At 37.4% G+C, this 23,168-nt stretch overlaps 2 long non-coding RNA genes across 5 annotated transcripts; both read right to left on the bottom strand.

Annotated features, from left to right (window-relative positions):
- Positions 1-605: 605 nt before the first annotated feature.
- Positions 606-2,396, bottom strand: LOC129725325 (uncharacterized). The gene is made up of 4 exons (XR_008728063.1): positions 2,308-2,396; positions 2,125-2,242; positions 2,007-2,064; positions 606-840 (listed from the first exon to the last, which is right to left on the bottom strand). It is a non-coding gene; the product is annotated as an uncharacterized LOC129725325 (long non-coding RNA).
- A 1,425-nt stretch (positions 2,397-3,821) lies between these two features.
- LOC129723677 (uncharacterized) lies at positions 3,822-22,957 on the bottom strand. Of its 4 annotated transcripts, XR_008727793.1 has the most exons (5): positions 22,714-22,957; positions 22,256-22,652; positions 5,981-21,664; positions 5,430-5,641; positions 3,822-5,368 (listed from the first exon to the last, which is right to left on the bottom strand). It is a non-coding gene; the product is annotated as an uncharacterized LOC129723677 (long non-coding RNA). The 4 variants fall into 4 exon arrangements; XR_008727792.1 differs by having other exon boundaries at positions 5,430-21,664; XR_008727794.1 differs by having other exon boundaries at positions 3,887-5,368; positions 5,430-7,724.
- Between the last annotated feature and the right edge of the window lie 211 nt (positions 22,958-23,168).

Genomic DNA, 23,168 nt, shown 5'->3' with positions numbered 1-23,168 from the left:
ATTTTTCAAGTTTATATTTCCTTACGTGCCATTATTTTTAATCGGATCTTATTATTGAATGGAGTTTTTTTTTTTTCGCGATTTTTCAAAATAACGCGTTTTTTTATACGCGGATTTTTTCAACGCGGTACAACCAACTGCGTAAAAAAAGACCCCAGTGTATAATCAAAAACTGCCTTTTTACGAGCTCTAAGATATCACTAAGTTTTTCGTTTAAAATAAATGTGTGTACCCGCGTGCGTTGTGATTCATCTGAATAGTTTACAAGGTGGGATAATTCACATCAAAGCATAATTAGTAATAATAAAAAAACACACAAATTTAGTTTAGTTAGCCTGCTGTTCATCGAAATTCCCTCAACTTTTATTTACCTTTGAAATGACATCCCAATTCCCAGTTAGCGAACAGAAGTGTACACTACAATGAATTCTATCAGAACAATCTTCCGGTGTTTCGTAACTGATTGCATAATTACTTGAATTAAGCCTGAATAATTTTCGTTTATAATACAAAAGATATTAAAATTCAATACTGAGTACTAAGCGCCCCATTAGAAAGCAACAAGACTGAAAAAAAATTTGAGAATGTGCGATGAAAATGTGCCTTTTATTGAATACATTCCATTTTCGTATATTTGCAGGAATACATGGTGTTAAAACTTTTTAAATGCAGATTAACAGATTGCATATTAAGATTAGTGTAGAATAAATAATAATTAAATTTAACTTAAAATTATGCAAAAACGCAACCTAATATTCAATCGCCAACACCATTACTCTCCTTGTAGCAAAGCTGTTCCGTCCACTTCTCTCGTATCATCAATAATTATTCCTCCAGCAACTAAAAAACAGATATTTTAATCAAAAAATACTTGTTTTCAAAGAGCAAATTGTAAAAGAAAATGTATACAGGCATAGTGTACTCAACATATGAGATGTTTATATATTCGCATTAACTGAAACTCTAAACTTCGTTTGGAGAATAAACTTTTGATTTACAAAAAAAAATTTCAGACTAGCAATGCTTTATGCTGTACCAATCTGGTCAAGTTGTTGTTCAACAAGGAAAAAACACTTTGAAGGATTCAGAAAAAAATACTTAAAAAGATTTTAAAGTCCCTTTTTTGGTTTGGTTCACTCGAACTATAAAGACTAACTGGTGTCGGAGCATTAGAAGCTATGTCAATAAAATTATTATCAACTTTTGATAAACATCATTTAAATACTCACTTGCTGCGATAAGCTTTCTTTGTAGTCAAAAAGTTAGCAGATGAATTATTAGATTATATTTCTTTCCCTTACAAGTTGGTATAAATCCCTTCAATTGCGAAAGCAAATAAATGCTAACAATTATAGTCTCACATTTCTAATAGTGTGTTTTGTGATTAGCCGTACAAAATAATTAGTAACTGATAGTTTAGGCACAGACTGTCTGTGGTTTAGGTACTATAAAATACTTGAGTTACAAGTTGAAAATCAAACGTTTTTAACACTCTTATCATTGCATACAAAGTATCCCTTTTACGATCTAATTGATGCGATATCCCTAAATAAAGGAACATCATATATTCAACTGATTAAGAAGCCAGCCAACCACGTTGATAGCGGGGGGGAGGGTATGTGTAATATACACGGTCCAAACAAATTTTTTAGAATTTATATGAGCAGTTGTCCACGGGGGGAGGGGTTGAAAAACTTTCAAAATCTGTCCACGTGGTATGTGGATGGCCCCTAAACCAATTTGCGTTCGATCGAAAATACGATACGAATCATTCAAAAAAAAAAATGTAATTAAAAATATAAATAATTGATAAGCCATCATCACCATCCCAAATAATTATTGGTATGGAAAAATAATGTTTACACCATTATTATTCACAAACACTCGCAATAATAATGTACCCGAACAAGCCCTCGGAGGTTAAAGATAGGAATAGTACGAAAGTGTGTCGTTGTTGGGCATCAACATAACATGACAAAACGATTGAATTCATTTTTTTATCTCACCTGTTCATCGCGGTCAAATGCCTCATCTCCACTTGGGTGTATAATTTCTATGAAGCTCCTAAACACGAAAATGTAAGAGTATTCAAATATCATACAATATATTGTGGTATCTACTTACCGTTGTTTTCTGGCAAATGATCTAAGCCTAATTTGTGAATTGAAGTAGCTGCCTTGCCCGGCAATTCATTGATGCGGAACCACAATTACCGCTAGCTTCGACGGTTTATACCACACTCCTTTAATTGAAATACGTTTACTACAGTTAGTGACTTGTAAATTTTAAGATCATATTAATAATTACCTTGCTTCACGGAAATTGCATTGAATATTTGGAGAAAGCTTAATCAAAATCGGTAAACAACAACACAGACTGAAGCCGCGGAGACCGCGAAGACTGAAGACTGAACGGATACTGACAGCGACATAATAATGATCAGGGATGCCAGAAGATTTGAACTGAACAGCAGCAACAATTTTATGCGCAATTCTCAGAATATACAAGAAGCCTATTTGTCATAGAAATATGGGAAATATATGGTAGATTTATACAACATAGAAAAGATCAATCCAGGCTGGTCGATTGAATTGGCCGATCGATTTATCACAAAAGAATAGATTGATTCAGTAAATGACTTTTTCCTGAATGTTCCCCAATGCTATAAGCTTTAATTACCTAATAACTGTTAGATGTTGCTTTTTATCGAGCTGCATTTGTTTGAAAATTAAAACAGTATAAAAAAATAAAAAATAAATAAAAATATTTATGAAAAGTATGAACGGAGCAATACATTTTACAGAAACGTTAGAAATAAATTCGATGAGTAAAAACAATTTCTATAAACAGCAGTTAAGGGAGAAAATACCAATGCCGGCGTGCGGTATGACAGTTACTTACATCCGCACAAGCACTTAAAACCAAGATTTGCAGACTATTCTGTCGATCTGGCATGCCTGGTTATGTCAAATCAACTGGTACGCTTTGTTTAGAGGTGAGTGCAAAAAGCTTATGTTCCAACTGTTATGCAATGCCTGTTCAACATTTAATAGACCAGAACGTTTAGAATCATATTCACTTTAAACACAGTATACGTCATATTACAGATTAGCTCATATCATTCATCGATGACCGCCGAGCAATGGATCGCAAGTTCGAATCTCAACAGAAACCCAACAAAAAGGATGGTTTTAAAAGGTGGTATTGCCTTCTAATATAAATTAAAAATTTACCCATATCATTTCCACAAGCAAAAAAATTAAAAAAGCTAAAAATAATAATTATAGTAAAAAAATTCAAACTTTTTTTTTGGCATTTTGTTTGTGCTAAAAGAGCTGGATTAATGTCGATCAAGCTTTTTTTCCACGCCACTATTCAGCAAGAGCTGCATGAGTATGTTCTAATGCGCGAAATAAAAGTTTGCAAGCATTATTATTAAACACGCGTTTAACAAAAGCATTTCAAAAGTCGAGCAACGGTTCTACAGATGTTTAACAAATATTTTATTAAACTGGTCGAACACATGCAGAACAGTAGCCTGATAGACTTTTTCCGGTGCATTTGTTCAACGCTGGTTTAACAAGTGTTGGATGAAATGTTCTGCTGTTGTTGTTTAAGACCCTCCTGAACAACTGTGTGTCGGATAATTTCTCCAAATTCAACTGAACAACCATTGAACAGAAGTTTTCTATTTTCCATCTCGATTGTTGTTCAACTGTAGCCTAATAAACCTGGTTGAGTAAATGTTTACGCAACAATAATTGTTCCTTGGGTACCTATATATAATTCTTTTGGTGCATTATCATGAGTTTTGTCGTGTGTTTATTTCACACTTCAACCAATTAAACAGAAACATTCCTATAGACAGTTAGGGTGATAATCGAAAACGAAAATCGTTTTCCGGTACTGACTGACAAATGTGCTGACACCTAATACTGATGTTTAAGTAAAATTTGTATTAAAAAGGATGCTTTAGTGAAACTTATCGAAATAAAAATTTACAATATCTCAATCCAACAGAATGTATCGTCAGGACAGGCACCAGGTCGAAACCATAGAATGGTAGTACACATTTCATTTCTCACTTCCTATTCCTACACATCCTTTACAAGAATGATTTGCTTAAACATCTGTATCATTGAATTATATTTACTCTAAAAAGGCGCTTCATCATATCTGCATATACATCAATTACACAATCGATTCGAAAAGATTCATCCGCTGCGGTTTTTTTCTGAACCTTACTTGAAATTCAGCTTGCTCCAATGGAAGAAAAAGACCAACGTTGGGGAGGATGTGATCTCGCTGCTGAGCACACTGACGATGATTTGACAAGTCTAGTTTTGCGCTTCGTTGACTGTTCCCAAGTATGAATCCACTAGTGGGGCAAACGAATTCGCAGTGCTTGGACCTTTTCGCCGCAAGGCTAATGGTTACGATCCATTTTTCTGCGCTTCCTAAAGCCCGGCTATTGGTGCGAAGGCGCGTTATTCATACATAACACACAAACCCAGAACGTAACGGAAGACTCCACCGAATGCGTCGGAAGAGAAAAAAGCCGTTCCAGTTTTTCACTGACTGATTGGCAATCGCCTTGGTAGTTCAATCTGATCGTTTTCGTGATAGTGAAGCAAATGTGTGCGCTGGTATGGGAGGATAAAATGTGTTGTATGCTGTTCATAGGAGATATCTGTGCAAACGGTAGGTAGGTACATATTGGAGAAGAAAATGTGAAAAATGTGATATCCAAATTAATCAATCAATCATTGTTGGTTTTATCGATGAGTGTGTACTTTTTATTTTCGATTCCAGCTCTTCGCTGAGTGGCGGCAATCGTCTATGCTGGCAGGGCACCGGGAGTACCGGGCTAAGGTCAGATACAGGCGTCCGATTTTCATGAAATTGTCGAAAGGGAATGAACATAAATCATAGACCCCACAATACTCGCCTGATGGTAGGCATGATACGCCTCCGAATTGCGGTTAGATATACAAGGGCGCAGAGTATTGTCCATCATCATCATGGTGACTGTAATCGAATTGTCGAATTCGTTGAACGCAATGATAGGGATTTTGTTTTATTTTCTGTTGCGGTCGAAGATGATGATTGTAACTTGACCGACACTTTGATCGAAAGTGAAAAACACACAGAAGAAAAGTTAATCTCGGTTGGTTTTGACAGTTGTTTGTTTATGACTGCTGAGTCAAACTATTCGAGTTACAGACACCGAATGTATGTTTTCACAATTATTATGATTACAGTAGTACTAGTAATCAACTATTAACGGAGCTCTTCCGGCGACTCAAGTGCTTATATTTAATTAATCTCTTTGTTCAACTTTCACACGAGTGTCCAGGAAAAAACAAACCTACAATGCAAATGAACTCATTAAGAAAATTTAGAAAATTACACAAGAACGTTTACAGCACCTCTAATTAGCTACTCAACAGCCACCTTTACACTTCTACAAATGCTGTCTACAACGGTAAGGGCGGTAATCAGCTCACCCCTTCGCTAAGTCTCAGAAAATTCTTCGCTCTAGAGTAATAATGCAAGATAAAAGTTGGACTGCTGTCGTCATTTGTACGGCGTCATTGCTGATTTGGATGGCTAATGGTCACCCGAACGAGAAGCGGAAGCGCTAGTAAAGGAAAGAAACAAAACGGTTGCTGGAAATTAGCATATTCACGAACGAAAGACTGGCGCAGGTAATCTTCACGATTGGCCCCGGTAGCGTTGGTCTGGTGAAAAGGTACAATGTGATGCAATATTAAAGTAAATACTATCTTAATCGTTTACTTCAGAAACTTCCTCGAAATAAGAATTTTGATGAGTTGAATACTCAATGAAATTAGAATGCAATCGTATAGTGAAATTTGGAATTATTACTGACCTTGCTAGATCGAGGTGGTTTTATTTTCAAACTTCAGTGATTTAAGATTAGACTTTAATTGAAACGAAAATAAAATCATGTACCTACCTTCGGAAATCGATCATTTCAAGTAAGCCTTCTCAAGATACCAATTTTCCCAGGCACATTTAGTTTTGGCAACCGCTGGTACAAACCTTGTGCTCTAAACAACCATGGGAGCTGATCCTAGAGTTGTGTTTAAAGTTCTCTTGAAAATAAATTTATTTTCCAAAAACTTTACCCAACGATGATGTCACGTTTGCCTACGCGATTCGAGTAAACGAATGATAAACTTTTGCCCTTCTGGTCATTGCGCGCTCAGGTTCCTCACTGACGCAAAAAAAAAAGAACGAAGCAGCTGGAAGCTGTTTATACTTTTTTCATATCGTTTGAATTTGGTCCACATGGGAATGTACATAGTATTGTCAACTTCTAGCCTTGGCTGTGATTGTAAGAGGCACTGATATACAAACCATAAGTGAGCTCAGTCGAGAACGTGTACCCAACTTCTACCAGCAATAAAAATTCTTTCCGGCGTTGGGAAACCAACCGACGATAGAGGGCTTACAAAATGTCACCTTTCTTTTCTGGCCCCAGCCAGAAGTCGGATAGGAATAAAGTGGAAATGGCAAACTGGGGCCATTTTTTGTGCACCTCCTTGGCCGAACGCGAATCGTGTGATAACGAATCTGCGCTCTACGCTGGGAATAGGAAAGTTTTTTAATACTAGCATCTGTTACCAAAATTGGGTGACATATCGCGGCACATTCAGACAGGCTACGATTTTTTTGCTAAGACTGCGGAATTGAGCTGATGATGTGAAATATTGTAAACGGTTAAACTATTCGGTGGCACTTTCTGCCACAATGATAAATAATATTATGGCGTAAAATTTTGAATTATATCAGTCTACAGTTCCATGTCGAACTGATTATTCTGTGCATATATGTATATCACAACGGGATGCATCATGATATAGGTAAAACGGAACTACGGCAACACTCGAAGGCACCGACGGCGTTAAACGGTACTCCACTGGAGCGGGCAACCAACAAACCAACACACATTGGGCTAGCACGTGATGGAAAGCGCAATTTGCACCTGCTCGGTTGTTGTTGTGAGAAGCAGCGTAAACTTCTAGCATCTTCCAGCTTCCAGGGGACGTGTGATGCATGTTTACGATATTGTTTCCTGCACGTCCCTTTGCCATATGGTTCACGCCCTAAAGGAAATACGTTTACCTGGTTCACAGCTTACACATGATGAGCGCACATTTATAACTACACATATATGCACTGACTGACGCATATTGTAATGGGATTTTTAAGTTAATCTGTGCGCAAATGAGGAGAAATGTGTGCCACTAATTACGTATCAATTAAAGAGGGGAGCTTTTGAGTGACCTTTTCGTTATTTTACGTAAAATTTCAATTCAAAATATAGCGAGATATATTTCATTTATTGAGAAGCTTTCATCTATTACATGCTGTCTTCAATGCCAAACGTGCTAGCCTTCGAACATCGTTTCAACAGGACTAATATCATAATTCATCTGCATTTGGTACATAACATAGTGTTGTTGGTTCCAGTAACCCTGCTTACTGCATACTGTTTACCTTGTTTACCGGATGTTATGCGACAGTGCCACATCACCTTGAACTCGTTATACTTTATTTTTTCGACCGTGAGTGATTTTATTTCCAAACTTTAGTAACTGCAGAAGTAACGAGATAGATGTTAGAAGACTAGTAAACTTGAAAAACACAGAAGGTTTCTGAGCGCACTGTTGGATTGAAGATGGACACGCTTGGTTCTGTAATGAAATACAAGAAACCATGCGTCCTCATTGACGATGAATTTCATGTAGTGAAAGCACAGAAAAAACTCGAATTTTCAGTAACCAAAAAAAAAGTGTTTGTGGTACAGTCGAAATTATACAAGATGTAAGTGTTGTATGGTTGGTCAAAAAGAATGAAAATATCAGCTATTAGCATTGGAATATTAAAAAGGTATGAAAGAAGAAAACCCCTGTGTATTTTTGCACATTACTCATCAGAAATACAACAGATATTTGATTTTATAATATTCTTATCCGTTTGTTCAACTCAGCAGAGCTCCAAGAAGAAAAGAAGCTCCACCGCCGTAAGAAACGTAAGCACTACGATCGCGTCTTCGCGGATGCGGAGAATTGCTTCACCAGGCACGGCACGAGGAGCTTCTATAGAACGATCAACAGAACCAGGAACCGGACCGTGCCGGTACCTGCCAGGTGTAATGACAGGGCGGGAGCCTGATTAACAATAAATCGCAGGTGGCCAGGCGTTGGAAGCATCATTTTGCAGTGGTGTTGAACAGTGAGAAAGGTATGAGAGTCGTCGAGGGGAGCAGGATATGAATTGGAGAGGACAGATAAGCTGTGAACCCACCAACATTAGGTGAGGTGAAGAATGCTTGCAAAGAGCTGAAGAACCACAAAGCCGCTACGAAGGACGGCTTACTGGTCGAACTTTTCAAAGTCGGAAGCGAGCGGCTGTGTATTGCAATTCACCAGATTGTCCTAGGGGTATGGTCTGAGGAATAACTATCCATAAATTGGATGGAAGGACTCATTTGCCCTATCTACAAGAAGAAACATCGATTCGACTATAGTAATTATCGAAGCATAACCCTCTTATATTTCCTTTCGAAAATTCTCTCCCGTATCCTGTTCCAGCGACTGAAGCCGTTACAGGAAGCCTTTGTTGGAGAATACTAATGCGGTTTTGGAGTGCGACGATCTACAGCAGACCAAATGTTTACCGTACGACAGATATTCGAAAAGTTCCCAGAACACAACTTGCAGACACATCATCTGTTTATTGACGTACGATACAGTGAAACGCACCTGCGAATAGAGCTCAGAGAGAACCGGATAAAGGCCGACGACTTCGAGGCAGACCTCGCACGCGCTAGATGTGTGCTGTCGACGAGGATGCCAGAGCAGCGGGTGTAAGGGGAGACTGGAGAGAAGCAGCCGAGTTTTGTGGAGATGTACTCTGGATTCGGCATATGATCTCAACGATCTGTCGCCATAAAATGAAGTAAGTACTTTGGTAAGTTCATATCGATGGATCCCTCGGACACCAAGTGACCAAACAGTTTTTAAAAAAGTTACCTTTATTTAGAACAATTCTTGATCTTTTTATCGATCTATTTCTATTCATGTCATTAAGCTTACTACAAACAGCACGTCGTTTCAAAAAGGAATGATAAAAATTTTATTTGAAGTAGAGAAAAATGGCCACCATTTTGGATCTCGCCGCCATGTTAGGTTTTATCAGAAAAACGTGATTTTAATTTTCCATGAATTTGGTATATTAATAAACTATACGAATGGGGAGAAAGGGAGTCGAAAATGCAATTTTTGCCTTACGTTATTTGTGAATACATCCAAAGTTAAAGGCTCACTTATGCAAACAGTGGCAACAAGTCAATAACGGAGTAATATACACTACACTCACACAGACACATCACAGTCACAACATGTTGCGTTGCTTTGAATGTAGTCGCGCGCCATGCGTTGAATTGTTTGAAGCTCGATTTCGAAAAAGTGATCGGAATGGCAAGGTCAACTTGTTCCTCACCTAATTTAACGACCTACGTTAAATGTTTAGTAATTAGTGGTTTGAACAATAGAACAGTGCCCAGTGCCCAACCACAAATCGTATATCAATGCATGAAAATTATCGCAAATATTTCTTAACAAAGTCGAAATCGTATACCACGCTTAATATCATGCGCAGAAATTCAGTTTTAATTGTATATCATAGTGGAGTCTAACCGATTTACGATTGTAGGCTTACAATTATAGCATGAAACAAATCACTTTCAATCGGAAATTATCGTATATAAATACGTATATCAATGAATTGCATACTATTATTCCTCAGTACGTATATCGCCTCCAAAATAGTATTTATATGCTGTTTTAGGGCATCAAATGCGAGTATTTATGATATATATGAGTGCGGGTATTGGAATCAAAACATTATTATACGTATGAAAATGTTGACTGGGTGAGGGGCAAAAGTACGCATTGGTCTTTTCGAAACATACGAGCAAAATAAACTGGCAACATCGTATGAATTTGCAGCATTGACGACTGACGTTATTCACACATGTAAACATGATTCCGTTTAAATATTGGGAAGGTATGAGGAAAGTTGTGTTTTGATCTAATTTTCTCAGTTTTGGGAATTACGATTCTCTTATTCGAAAACTACAGAAACTCGGAAACAACAGAACCTGAACAATGCTTGCATAATTTGGTTGTTTAGCTATATCAGTATTTTATGTCACCTGAAAGAGCTGCATTTTCTAAGCAAAACCTGATTTTTAAAAATATTCTATCGTTTTCATTCAATTTTTAAATCACGAAATAAAACTGTTCGAAATCGCTACAATGACAGTTCGCCCATATACCAACTGTCATTGTAGCGATTTGGAGTGATTTTTTTATTTTTCATTTACAAATCGAAGGACAATCATTGTCCATTGTCCATTGTCCAAAACGTGATTTTCAAAAATTTTATATCATATAAAATTTTTGAAAATCACGTTTTGCTCAGAAAATTATACTCTATTACCTGATATATAAAAATCAGAAATCCGTGAGTAGCTTAACAACCCAATTGTGGTTTGTAAGGTAAATTTATTTTGTCGAAAATATGGCATAAAAATCAAACCAGTTGGAAAACTCATTGTTGAGTAAAAATACGCAATGGCCGCGGGGCAAGATGACGCACTAAATTTCTGTAACCGTGAGAAAAAAATGTAGTAACAATGTTTTTGTACAGCAAGAAAGGTGAAAAAATTGTTTCTTTAAAGGTATTTTTCTTATTCCCGGAAATCCTGTTTTCCACGGATATGCTCCGAAACTGAGGAACTTTATAGCTTCATATTTTTTCAACAGAATCTCACAATTATGGTTTAGCGGATCGAAGCAAGCTGTGATCAAGAACGGACGTGAAAATGTTTCTCGTCGGAATTTTTCATCGTTTTTTCAAGTTTTTATAAGATATATTTTCTATCCGGAAAAGGGATGTGTCTACGTTTATTGAATGAAGGCCGCTGTTGTTTCGGTGTGAATTCCAAATGTTTGATTTGAATCGCGATGAAGTGTTACGAGGGTTGTCGTGTACGATTGAGGATAGTGCAATAATGTCGACGTATTTTATTTAGCCTTCCCGTCGCGTAATCGTTATATTTTAAGTGCAAAGGGCGGAGTAAAAGGTAATACGAAATGTGGCGGTTTCGTATTATCGGTGAGAGAGACGTCAATGTTGAAATCCGTGAAAGATTCGTGCAATTTTGTGGCTAATTTGTGAGAGCTGCATTTCTTTTCGGTGGCGGAGCACGTTTCCCGCTAGCCCTTGCCTTGCCATAAGTGTGTGTGAGTAAGTGCAAGGTTGCTCTTGCGTGCGGCACGTTCTCGCACCAGCATGATGGTTCAGAGAGGACGCGAGAATTAAAGGATAAGTATTAGTGTTGGTGACGTTTTGCCTGTGTTTTTTTTTTTTTTTTTGTTTGATTTGCATGCAAAAGGGAACCAATGTTTTTTTTCTGCTTTTCACAATTCATTTTGTGGGGATCCTACATTTCTGTATACTGAACATAGAAAATGTTTTACATATTTCCAGTATAAAAGTCTGTATAAAAATTTGTAAATTTCGTAGAAAATCGTAGGAATCTATATGGCTTTACAAATCTGTAAACTGTAAACTGTATGGATGAGAAATTTATAATTCACAAATAAATTTAAATTTACATATGTGGCATCTCTGATTGTTATCGCGGTTTTTTAGATGCCGTTTTTGGAATTTTCTCACTCAATCGTTTACAGTAGGTACGGTGCATACTGGGGCCGATGCTGTTCGGATGACTGCGTCGAAACAGTTCGGGATGTGTTTTAACGCGCGCCAGTTTTCATTGTTGTTTTTTTTCTCCTTGCGTGAGGCTACTGACATACTGAGGCGTCAAATGAGGCGAAGCGTTGAGCGTATAACAAGCGGAATAAACAGAAGCGTTGGGTGAAGCTTCCTATGACATACTGGAGCGAGCGTCGCAAATGCGTTGTGTTGTCATATTCCTAGATTCCAGCACCGGTTTTGTTTAGAGGAAATATGAATTCGTCCAATGAAGATTTGTTTGCTTCTTCAAGCACGGTAAATCACTTTTTCCCGATAATATTTTCTATCCGAAAAATGACCTCTTTTTCTTTTTTTAAGATTTAAGACCAAAATAAAGCGAAATATAAAGCACCTGGCGATATCAGGTTTAGTCTGACATGGTATTACTGCACTAACATTTTATAAACATTTTAACATTTTCTAAACGAAAATGTATTCTATTTGCTTTTTTCCAATTACCGAACCAAAATGAAACAAATATAAAGCACCTGGCGATGATAGATTTAGTCTGAACAAGGTATTACCGCGTACGTCTACGCGCGTCAAAAAACTACTCGTTCTGTTTCGCCGCCTCTACCGACGCGTCGTTGCCGCTCGAGTATGGTTTGAGCGTTTCATATAGACGTTCGAAGAAGTAGCTCCGACACCTTTGCGACGCTTCTTGCTTCGCTTCATTTGACGCCTCAGTATGTCATTAGCCTGAGAAATGACGCATTTCGCGCCGCGTCCTTTGCAGTGTGGCGTCGGCCTAACATCGGCCTGTATTTTGAAGGGCGCGTTTGCAGTTCTGTATGTACATATACTTGTGTGGGAATTTTGTTTTGCACAGATTGGTCTGTGTTTGTGGCATCCCTGCTTGTGACCCCGGCTTCGTGGAAGCCGGTTTTGAATTTTTTTAATCTACCGATTGGGCCGAAACTGCGTCGAAACAGTTGCGCGTCAGTCTTCATTGTTGATATTATTTCCTCAGGTGAACGGAGACGCTGTTACGAACATTTTGAGCAGTCTTATGCCCTTGTTTTATGATTTTTCTAGCTTTTGAGTAAATACTGAAACACATAGTCAATTTTAAATTTAATTAAGTAGAAATCTTGTCGGTCAGCATGGCAAATAAATTTTGATTGCGATTGTTTTGGCATTTTGTTAAATCTAATTAGTACTCGGTCTTGTTAGATATGCATATTTGCATTTTTAAAAATTTTCTAGCTATGAATGCATGAAACTTTGCCAGTTTTTCATACTCAGTAGGTATCTTCGCTTTATTATTCAAGAAGTAAGCGGTAATCAACGCGAAATACCGTGTCTCCGCGCGTATGCGTCGGTAACAGGGAATAGAGCGGTCGCGCATAACTTTCCGGGGTAAACGTGTTTTCGGCCCAGGTGAGCTTTGCTCAAATATAGATTTTCGGTGTGTTGTGACTTACGAGGTGTACCAAACCATTTATTCGCAGACTGTCCACCCGTTGGTTCTATTCCAGCACGCAGTGATTCAGAGTAGGTTCCGTTCGTTCGATAAATATCGTAAATAATTAATCGCGACAAAACATTGTAATTAATCGCCACCAAATGTCGCAATTATTTGTTAATTATTATCAGGATTGTACGCGACTCGTCTGCCGACGCACACATCTTTTTTTTTCTTTTTCTTGTTTTTTTTTCGTTCGATTCTAACGGCGATGGCCAAGCAAATAGGCCGTTTTTGAAGCTCTCTTGCTGACCGCTTGCAGTATGTGTTGAGGGTCTATATATTTACTTTTTTCTTGTTTTTGGTTAATGCATATCTGGTTGCTTCGTAACATTGTGTAGTCAGCTGAGATAAATCAATGAGAGATACGTTTCGGTAGTTGCATAATGACTTCATAAGCATATTTTCGAATATTTGAGTCTGTCTTGATTAGGTTATAGGTCCGGTATCCTCGCGTGCGCTTTATTTTTGCGGTGTTACATCATCAACCGGAATGAGTTCGGATCGCGTTATGATTTCCGTAGAAGATATAATGAACTCGTACGCGCGATATTTGTTATTATGAACCCAGTATTAGAACTCAGCGCATCGTTTACCAAAACGAAACCTGCTGCAAACCTTACCCTTTTCTCCAACATCCCATTGATTTCTCGTGGAAGTGCAGAGGTGTTCTCGGCTTCCAATAAAGCGAGTATCACGTCAACATATTCCCATACACATTCCTTCTTTGACCTGCATTCGGATGCGGCCGGCGCTGGTATTGCCTAATATAAAGATTAAGGTCACCAGTTTTTACACATTGAGGATGAATGTTAATCCCAAGCATCATCCATTGGTTCTCTGTGTAATTACAGGTGATCTGGCAATAACGGAGTAGCAACCGCGGGCGGTCAATCATGCTCATGCTCATGCTCAGAGTCTCACAATTCTGGTTTAGCATTCCAAATGAGCCTTCCGGATCAGATTTCCCTGGAGCTCTCATTCTTTAAGACAGGTATTTTTACAATCGGGATGATGTCCAGAGATCGGTGAATAGCCAAGACGCCATTTTGAATTCCAAGATGACGACTTCCCGTTTCTAGAAAACAACCTAAAATGGCCGAATACGCCACAATAGGTGTATTGAGCCAGAGTAGCCAGCGACTGGAAAATGACCCCAGACATTATTTTAGATTCCAAAAGGCAATTTCCAGATTCTGAAAAACAACGGAATTTTCCAAATAGCAGGCACTACGGGTATTTTCGGAATCGGGATGATGCCCAGAGACCATAAAATGTTCTCAGACGCCATTTTGAATTCTAAAATAGCGACTTCCGGTTGCTGAGAAACAAAATTATATGGTCTATGGAATCAGAAATCGACTTCAGAAGCCATTATTAAATTCTACATGGTGACTTCCGGTTCGTCTGGAGTCGTTTTTAAGTCTCTTGGCATCATTCCGACTCCAAAAATACGCATCAAGCATATTACAAGTTTTAATGAAACGTGGAAATCACTTTTAGTGGTAGGCTCCAATTTGTATTGGACTCTTCGGTGCCATTTAGAGTTAACGGGTGACAACTAAAAATTTGGAATTTTTTTCTACAGCTGTTAAAAAAAGGTGAATAAACTAAAAGAAAAACTGATTTAGTTCTCATGAAGATACTTTCATTGTGAACTAACGAAAAATATTGAACATTTGACCTCCCGACGAAGTTTTCTTTTGACGCCAAAACAAGAGCGTTGTACGGCCTTCAAGTCCGCTTTTCGAATGCATCATTTGATTTAACCGATCAACTGTTCGCAATTCGTTGATTTCCAGGTATTTTTGCACCAAAAGAAAATACTGAGGTGGATTTGTTGGGTTGCGTATTTGGGGTACAAATGTAGGCGAGTGGTTATTCAGAAACGTTTGTGTTTTTTTGACGTGCTGTGATGATATTTTCTCTGGCCAAAACATATAATTTTCATCTGTATAATATTTAGGAACAAATGGAATCATAAAATTGTTCAAACATTCGTTCTGGTATATATTTTTATTGATAGCCAAACCACTAGCCTTGAACCATGATTTAACAAAAAGGAAAAAGTCCTTTTCTGTGCACTACTCTGGCCGGTCTTTCACTAACTTCCTGGCGGATTATAGTTGAGGTACGCGAAAGGCATACATAAGCATAAACAAAACATGCATGCATAAACAAAACAAGAAATACTGGCTTGAAGAAGAAAGATAGAGCTTTTATATGCATATTCTCAATCCTCTCTGAGCGTGTTTGTTGTGGAGTAAGAAAGTCTCAAAAAAATTCCAGATTTTTAGTTGTCACCCGTTACGATAATGGATTTTTATCTTGACGATAACCCATGTTCAAGTTTTTGATTGTCTAAGAATATGAGGATAATACCAGTTGGAGCCAATCAACATTAGTACTTTTATTAAACAACACTTTCAATTAATTTTCAGGCTCTGGACTTGGTTTGATGCTTCACCATCCGACCGCTGTTTTTGTAGGAGTAACGGGTGACAACTAAAAACGAACGAACGAATCTACCTCAGTGTCGTTCAATCGAAGATTTCTTTTGGATTTTGGGATCCTTCGGTGCAAAAATAATGAGAGATCAATTGGTAGAATCAACAGATGCATTCGAAATCATAAGATGGATTCGTCAGAAGGCCGGTAACGGACCTTTTTAAAATCTTCAATTATTTATAGTAATAATGAATGTATCTTGATGTGAAATAATTCAGTTTTTCTTTGATAGCAATAGTAAAAACTTCCAAACTTTTAGTTTTCACCCGTTACTTCTATTATTTCTTATCACTACCAAGCATAACATACAATTCTGCTTCGTTTTATTTAGTTTATGATCATATCTAAGGATATGGGTGTATTTTTTCGATGATTAGTAATGGTATACTGTGTACATTCTTACGGCTGTATATGGATTTCTCTATACTGATATGGTATTTCAAATAAAAAATCAATCCACGTTTGATCCACGATAAAGAACACAGGCAGTGCGTCTTGAACTGTCCTACAGGTCAGACGTTTTTTCGGTTGCTTGTGGACTGGTCTTTGACTGCCTATAGCTTCAAAGTTTGTGTTTTGTCAGTGTGTCTTTTAAAGACTACCTGAAAGTTATTTCCCATCAGTCTTTCTCAAGACTTCCTACTTTTGAATTTAACATTTGTTTTAACTTTTTTCGTATCACCTGAAATGGCTGGACGGAAAAAGAAACCTCGCATCGCTGCGGGGAGGAAAAGAGAGGCATCTCTTTCTGACACTTCGAGTGTCTGTAGTGACAATCCTTTTGATATTTTGCCTGAGCAAGAAGCTGATGAAATGGAAGTTGTTAATAATGAAACTATACAAAATATAAAATCTTTAAAAAAGGAGAAAGTTACACCTATTGTGGTAACTATTTCTTCTGAATTTAATATATTCAAAAAGGAACTTTCAACGTTTGTTTCTGACGTTAAAGTTACCTATCAAATTGGCCGTAGAGGTGAATGCCGCTTATTAGCCGACTCAGTAAAGGGTCGTGATCGTCTTGTCCAGTATTTAACTGACAAGATGTACAAATTTTTTACATATGACACCAAGAACGCCAAGCCGTTCAAGGTTGTCTTGAAAGGTCTCACCAACGATCAAACCGTTGATGAGATCAAACTTACTTTAACAGAATTACTTGGCATAGCCCCTACCCAAGTTATTCTAATGAAACAAAAATCACGAGGCGAAAACAGTCAGAGAACTGGAATTTCCCTTGTTAATTATTTAATTCATTTTAACCGCAATGAGGTTAACAACTTAAAATTTTTTGAAAAAGCACATGCTTTGTATAATGTGCGTGTAAAGTGGGAAATTTATAGGAAGTATGGCGGAGGTGAAAAGCATATCACCCAATGCCGTACTTGCCAACGTTATGGCCATGGTTCCAAATTCTGTAACATGGACCAAAAATGTCTTAATTGTGGAGACTCTTCTCACAAAAAGGACACATGTCCTGTGAAAGAGAGTAAAAATTTTCGCTGTGCGAATTGTAACGGCAACCATATGTCAAATTTTTATCAATGCCCAGTCCGTTTAGCAATTGTTAAGGCAAGGCAAGGTAAACAAAATTCAATTTCTCAATTAAAACCAACTTCAAAACAAAATTCTCCAAGCGTACCAGTGACGCATAGTTTACCTACTCCTTTGCATACCCGTTTAACTTATGCACAGGTTACAGGTAGTTCGAACATTATACCGCCTAGTGTTGGTAGTTCGAAAATGACCGTTAATATGGGTAAGCAAAACACGCTAGAAAATAATTGTACACCTATCACACCAGCTAATATTGCTACCGAAAATATTTTTTCTAATGTCAACTTCCTGGGGCCTATTACGGCAGGTAAACTTTCTTTTTTGCAACAGGCAATGTTCGATCTTATGAACGCCATGTTGCAGGCAAAATCAATGTTTGAAGCCATTCAAATAGGCACAAATTTTACTATTAAAATTGTTTCTAATTTAAAATTTAGCAATGATTTTAAATAAAACAATTAAAATATTAAATTGGAATGCTCGCTCATTGAAGGCCAATGAGAATGAGCTTTTTAATTTTTTAACAGTAAATAATGTGCATATTGCAATTATTACTGAAACATTTTTGAAACCTAACATAAAATTAAAATATGATCCCAATTACGTGGTTCATAGATATGATAGGATTCAGGGTTCCGGCGGTGGAGTTGCAATTGTTATTCATCGCCGAATCAAACATCGTGCTCTTCCCCATCTTGAGACGAAAGTTATTGAAACTTTGGGAATTGAAGTTCAAACTGAACTTGGTATTTTATTCATTGCCGCAGCATATTTACCATTTCAATGCACACGCGAGCTCAAAAATTATTTTAAAGGTGATTTACAAAAACTCACCAGAAATCGTTCGAAATTTCTCATAATTGGCGATTTTAACGCTAAACATCGTTCATGGAATAATTCTCAAAGTAATTCCAATGGAAAAATTTTATTCAATGATTGTTCTTCGGGATACTATTCTATTTTGTCTCCGAATAGTCCTACATGCTTTTCTTCTGTAAGAAACCCTTCAACAATTGATTTGGTGCTAACAGATCAAAGTCATGTGTGTAGTGATTTGATCACACATGCTGACTTTGATTCTGACCATCTTCCAATAACTTTTTCTTTATCACATGAATCAGTTTTAAACCCTATGAGCTCTGTTTTTAATTATAACAAGGCTAATTGGGAAAGATACAAAACTCATATTGAGAGAAATTTCAATAATGAGCTTGATTTGCAAAACGAAGTGAATATTGATTCCGCTTTGGAAGCATTAAAATGTGCAATTGTTGATGCCAGGAATTATTCTGTTCCAAAGGCTCAAGTGAAATTTGATTCATCAATAATTGACGAAAATCTTCAACTTCTAATTCGTTTGAAAAATGTCCGCAGACGTCAATATCAACGTTCTCGTGACCCTGTTTTTAAAACTATTTATAAAGATTTACAGAAAGAGATTAAACATAGATTTACTCTTCTGAGAAATCAAAATTTTGAGACTAAAGTTGAAAAATTGAAACCATATTCAAAACCATTTTGGAAGCTGTCGAAGATTCTTAAGAAACCTTCAAAGCCTATTCCAGTTTTAAAAGATGGTGAACGTTTTCTTGTATCCAATGAACAAAAGGCTCAAAGACTTGCTCAGCAGTTTGAGAGTGTTCATAACTCAAATTTGAATCTTGTGAGTCCAATTGAAAATGAAGTCACACGTCAATTTGATATAATTTCTTCCCAGAATTTTTTACCTGCAGAAATAATTGAAACTAACTTGAATGAGATTAAATCAATTATTAAAAATTTCAAAAATATGAAAGCACCTGGTGACGATGGAATCTTTAATATACTAATCAAACATCTCCCTGAGAGCACAATGGAATTTTTAGTGAAAATTTTCAATTGCTGCTTCAAAATTGCATATTTTCCCAAATTATGGAAAAATGCAAAAATTACTCCAATTTTAAAGCCGGATAAGAATCCAGCTGAAGTTTCAAGTTACCGACCAATCAGTTTGCTTTCTTCAATAAGTAAACTGTTTGAGAGAATTATTCTTAACAGAATGATGTCACACATCAACGAAAATTCAATTTTTGCAAATGAACAGTTTGGATTTCGCCATGGGCATTCCACTACTCATCAATTGCTCAGAGTTACTAATATGATACGAGCTAACAAATCTGAAGGTTATTCCACTGGAGCTGCTCTTTTAGACATAGAAAAAGCATTCGACAGTGTTTGGCATAAAGGTTTGATTGCGAAATTGCAAACTTTTAATTTTCCGATTTTCCTTATCAAAATTTTAAAAAATTATCTTACTGCTCGAACTCTGCAGGTTGTCTATCAGAATTCAAAATCTGATAGATTTCCTGTCAGAGCAGGTGTACCTCAAGGTTCAGTCATGGTGCCAGTCCTGTACAACATATTCACTTCAGATCTTCCTGATTTGCCTCCAGGATGCACAAAGTCATTGTTCTGCGATGACACAAGCATTTCCGTAAAAGGAAAAAGCCTTCGTGTCATATGCAGTCGATTGCAGAAAAGTTTAGATATTTTTTCTTCCTACTTGCAAAAGTGGAAAATCTCTCCCAATGCTTCTAAAACTCAAATGATAATTTTTCCGCATAAGCCTAGGGCGTCTTTTCTCAAGCCAAACAATAATCACGTTGTCAAGATGAATGGGGTTATTTTAAGTTGGTCCGACAAGGTTAAGTACTTGGGACTAATTTATGATAAAAAACTTCTTTTCAAAGAGCACATTGAGAGTATACAAGCCAAGTGCATCAAATATACGAGATGTTTATATCCTCTCATTAACAGGAATTCTAAACTTTGTTTAAAGAACAAACTTTTGATTTACAAACAAATTTTTAGACCAGCAATGCTTTATGCTGTACCGATCTGGTCAAGTTGCTGTTCAACAAGGAAGAAAACGCTCCAAAGGATTCAGAATAAAATTCTGAAAATGATTTTGAAGCGTCCTCCTTGGTTTGGTACACTCGAATTACATAGACTTACTGGTGTTGAACCATTAGAAGCTATGTCAAATAAAATTATTAACAATTTTCGACAAAAATCGTTGCAATCCTCAATTGCTACGATAAGCTCTCTTTATAGCCAATAAGTTAGCAATTAAGTTAGTAGTAAGTTTACTTCCCCTTTTCTGACAAGTAGGTTTAAATCCCTACGAATGATAAGTCCTTATTGCGAAAGCAAACAAATCCTAACAATTAAAATTTCAAATTTCTAACAGTGTTGAGAAGTCACCATTTGTGATTGGACACACATACTCATTATTTACTAATATTTATCATAAATACTTAAGCTACTAACAAATCCCCCCTTAAATAAAAAAAAAAAAAAAAAAAAGAACACAGTTTATCTCTTCTTCACAATTTTTTTCCAAGACTGTAAATGTATTGTTGTTATTTTTTTTTTTTCAGACGAACAACTGTAAAAACTATGATTAGTGTAGAGCTTCAGAAGTATTAATTAATAACGTAACATTATGGAGACGCATGGCCATTAAGAAGAAAAAAAGGGGCAACAGTTTTAGATAGTTTCCTTTCGGTAGATTGATTATTGTTTTTGATTTTTTTTTTTCAGTATAAGATCTTAAATTCAAGTATTTTATTAATTTTAAATGAAAATACAGACAGTTTCCAAAAAAATATTGTTGCAGAATTCGAACAACAACCAGTGAGTAACTCAATCATATAGTAATTAACAGTAGACAATTCGAAAGACATTAATATTTAACAATTCATGCACAATTAGCAAGTAAGGTAAAACTATTGCCGAACTACAAACAACACTTCAATATCCATTTAAAAAATTATTAATGCATTTTTATTCTGACTAAGTGGTACAGATTTTGATTTGACATGTTTATTCCGGATTACCACGGTTGCGCTGGCTGTAGTACACCCAAACCGTATTCTCATGCCATGTTCCTGTACGGTGAGGCATAAATCGTAGCCAGGCTTAGCAGCCGTCGTGCAACCCTTCAACAAATTCCCCCAACCCCTCGGTCCCTACCCAGTGGCAGCTTTCGGTAAGAGTTCACCTGACCCTACTCAGGCTGGCCGCCTAGTCCGCCTGAAGAAGAGCCGTCAGGGAAATCAACCAACATGAGCCTAGCCGTCGGAACCTGTGTGTGAACCGTACCGACTATTTCCAAAGTCATCAGGAGGCTACAGACCGAAGCTGGCAGACTGCACTACACTGCTGCCCGGCACAGTCGAGGCAGCACGTCATTTATTTCACTAGACATTTTGAAGTTTGCTGCTTCTGCTGGTGCTGTTTATGGAGGACCAACAATAAAAAAAAATCAGACACTGGTTATTCAGACACAAATTTTACTACGTTTGGAAACAAAACAAAACCCCTATCCTAATCCACCTACTAGTGAAAGAAACCTACGTTGTACTGTGAAGTCACTGGTCGATGGGAACATTTAAAAACTCAGTAAAAACTTCAATAAAATGTATGTCTTGTTAAATATCACGAAAATGTGATTTAAAATTATAATGAAATTACTTGGTAAAATGTTGGTAAAATCCCATTCCAGGCTGTTGAACGTTTTGTTGTTATTTTGACAATTCCCACAACTGTGTTGTGGTTGAACAAAGGTAAAAATGAATTGCTCAACGCCTGCCTAGGCCACTCCAAAAATATTAATTCATCCCAACTACTTGATAGGAGCAAACCAGTTGGACAATGGAATTGAACGTCTTTTTCGTGTGAAGCTTCTAGCGGGTGATTGTGATGACGTGTGTTATAAGTGCAAACCAAGCATAAAATGGTGAATAAAATCGATTTGGTTAAAAATGATGGCATGACTTCGGTTGGCAGGAAACTTATTGACATGGCTTAACAAATCGAACATACCGAAATTCGCCGATTTTTCACTCTGCTTGCTAAGTTTGAAGAACGTTAAAGCTATCGTTTTGCGTCAGCAAGTTCATAACTGTTCTAGAATTATTAAACGTTGCGTTAGCGGATGATACTTAACTTAGATCACCTTCTAGCACATGTGCCACCATAGTTTAACCAACACTGCACCAATTAGATTTACTTTTTGTGCATGCCGAATCTCTCTTGCTCTCTTCCGCACCTCCACAACGTCTGTACGCAACGAAAGTACACAGAAGGCTAAGTTAAAAGGCCGCTACCGCCTGGCTGGCAGGTTTTCCGCCTGCTCTTCAAGCGGCTGCATCGTTGCAAGTTGGTTGGCCTCCGGAATTCTCGGGTGCGGTAGCGACCAGTGTAGTAAAACAGTTTCGAGCTGAGGTGAAAAGTTACTGACAGCTGGTTGGGTGGCTGACGGGTGGTTCGGAAAAAATTACCTCGTACCAGCGGTTTTTCCCTCTAAGTAAAATTTGCTGCACCGCACCCACAATTCAAATATCGACAGCAGCACATTCACGTTTCTTGACGTTTCGAACAATCAGACGGAGTGCATAGAAAAATGAAATAAAAAAGTTTCCTTTTGTTTTCGGAGACAAGCAACATTCGACTGGCAGGCGGTAGCAAAGTGAGACATTTTAAAGGAGAATAAACAACTTTAGAAATGACTTTGATACATTGAAGTTGAAGATTTTTTTATGTCTAACGGGATAGGCGCGCTGAAGTTATTACCATGACGATTTCTCCTGCCGAATTTCATCGAAATCGATGAACTGAAGCTGCGCATGTGCTCGGAATTCGACCCGAGCCGAACATTGACAGCCAGAGGGGAAGATTTTGTGATTTAAAGCGAAAGCTCAGGCCTTCCGATAAGCACCGAGGGTCGTTCGTTCGT

Source organism: Wyeomyia smithii, chromosome 2 (assembly GCF_029784165.1).
Source record: "Wyeomyia smithii strain HCP4-BCI-WySm-NY-G18 chromosome 2, ASM2978416v1, whole genome shotgun sequence".
In the NCBI taxonomy this organism is placed as follows: domain Eukaryota; kingdom Metazoa; phylum Arthropoda; class Insecta; order Diptera; family Culicidae; genus Wyeomyia; species Wyeomyia smithii.
Note: the sequence above shows the minus strand (reverse complement) of the source record. Positions and strands in the feature narration are given on the sequence as shown.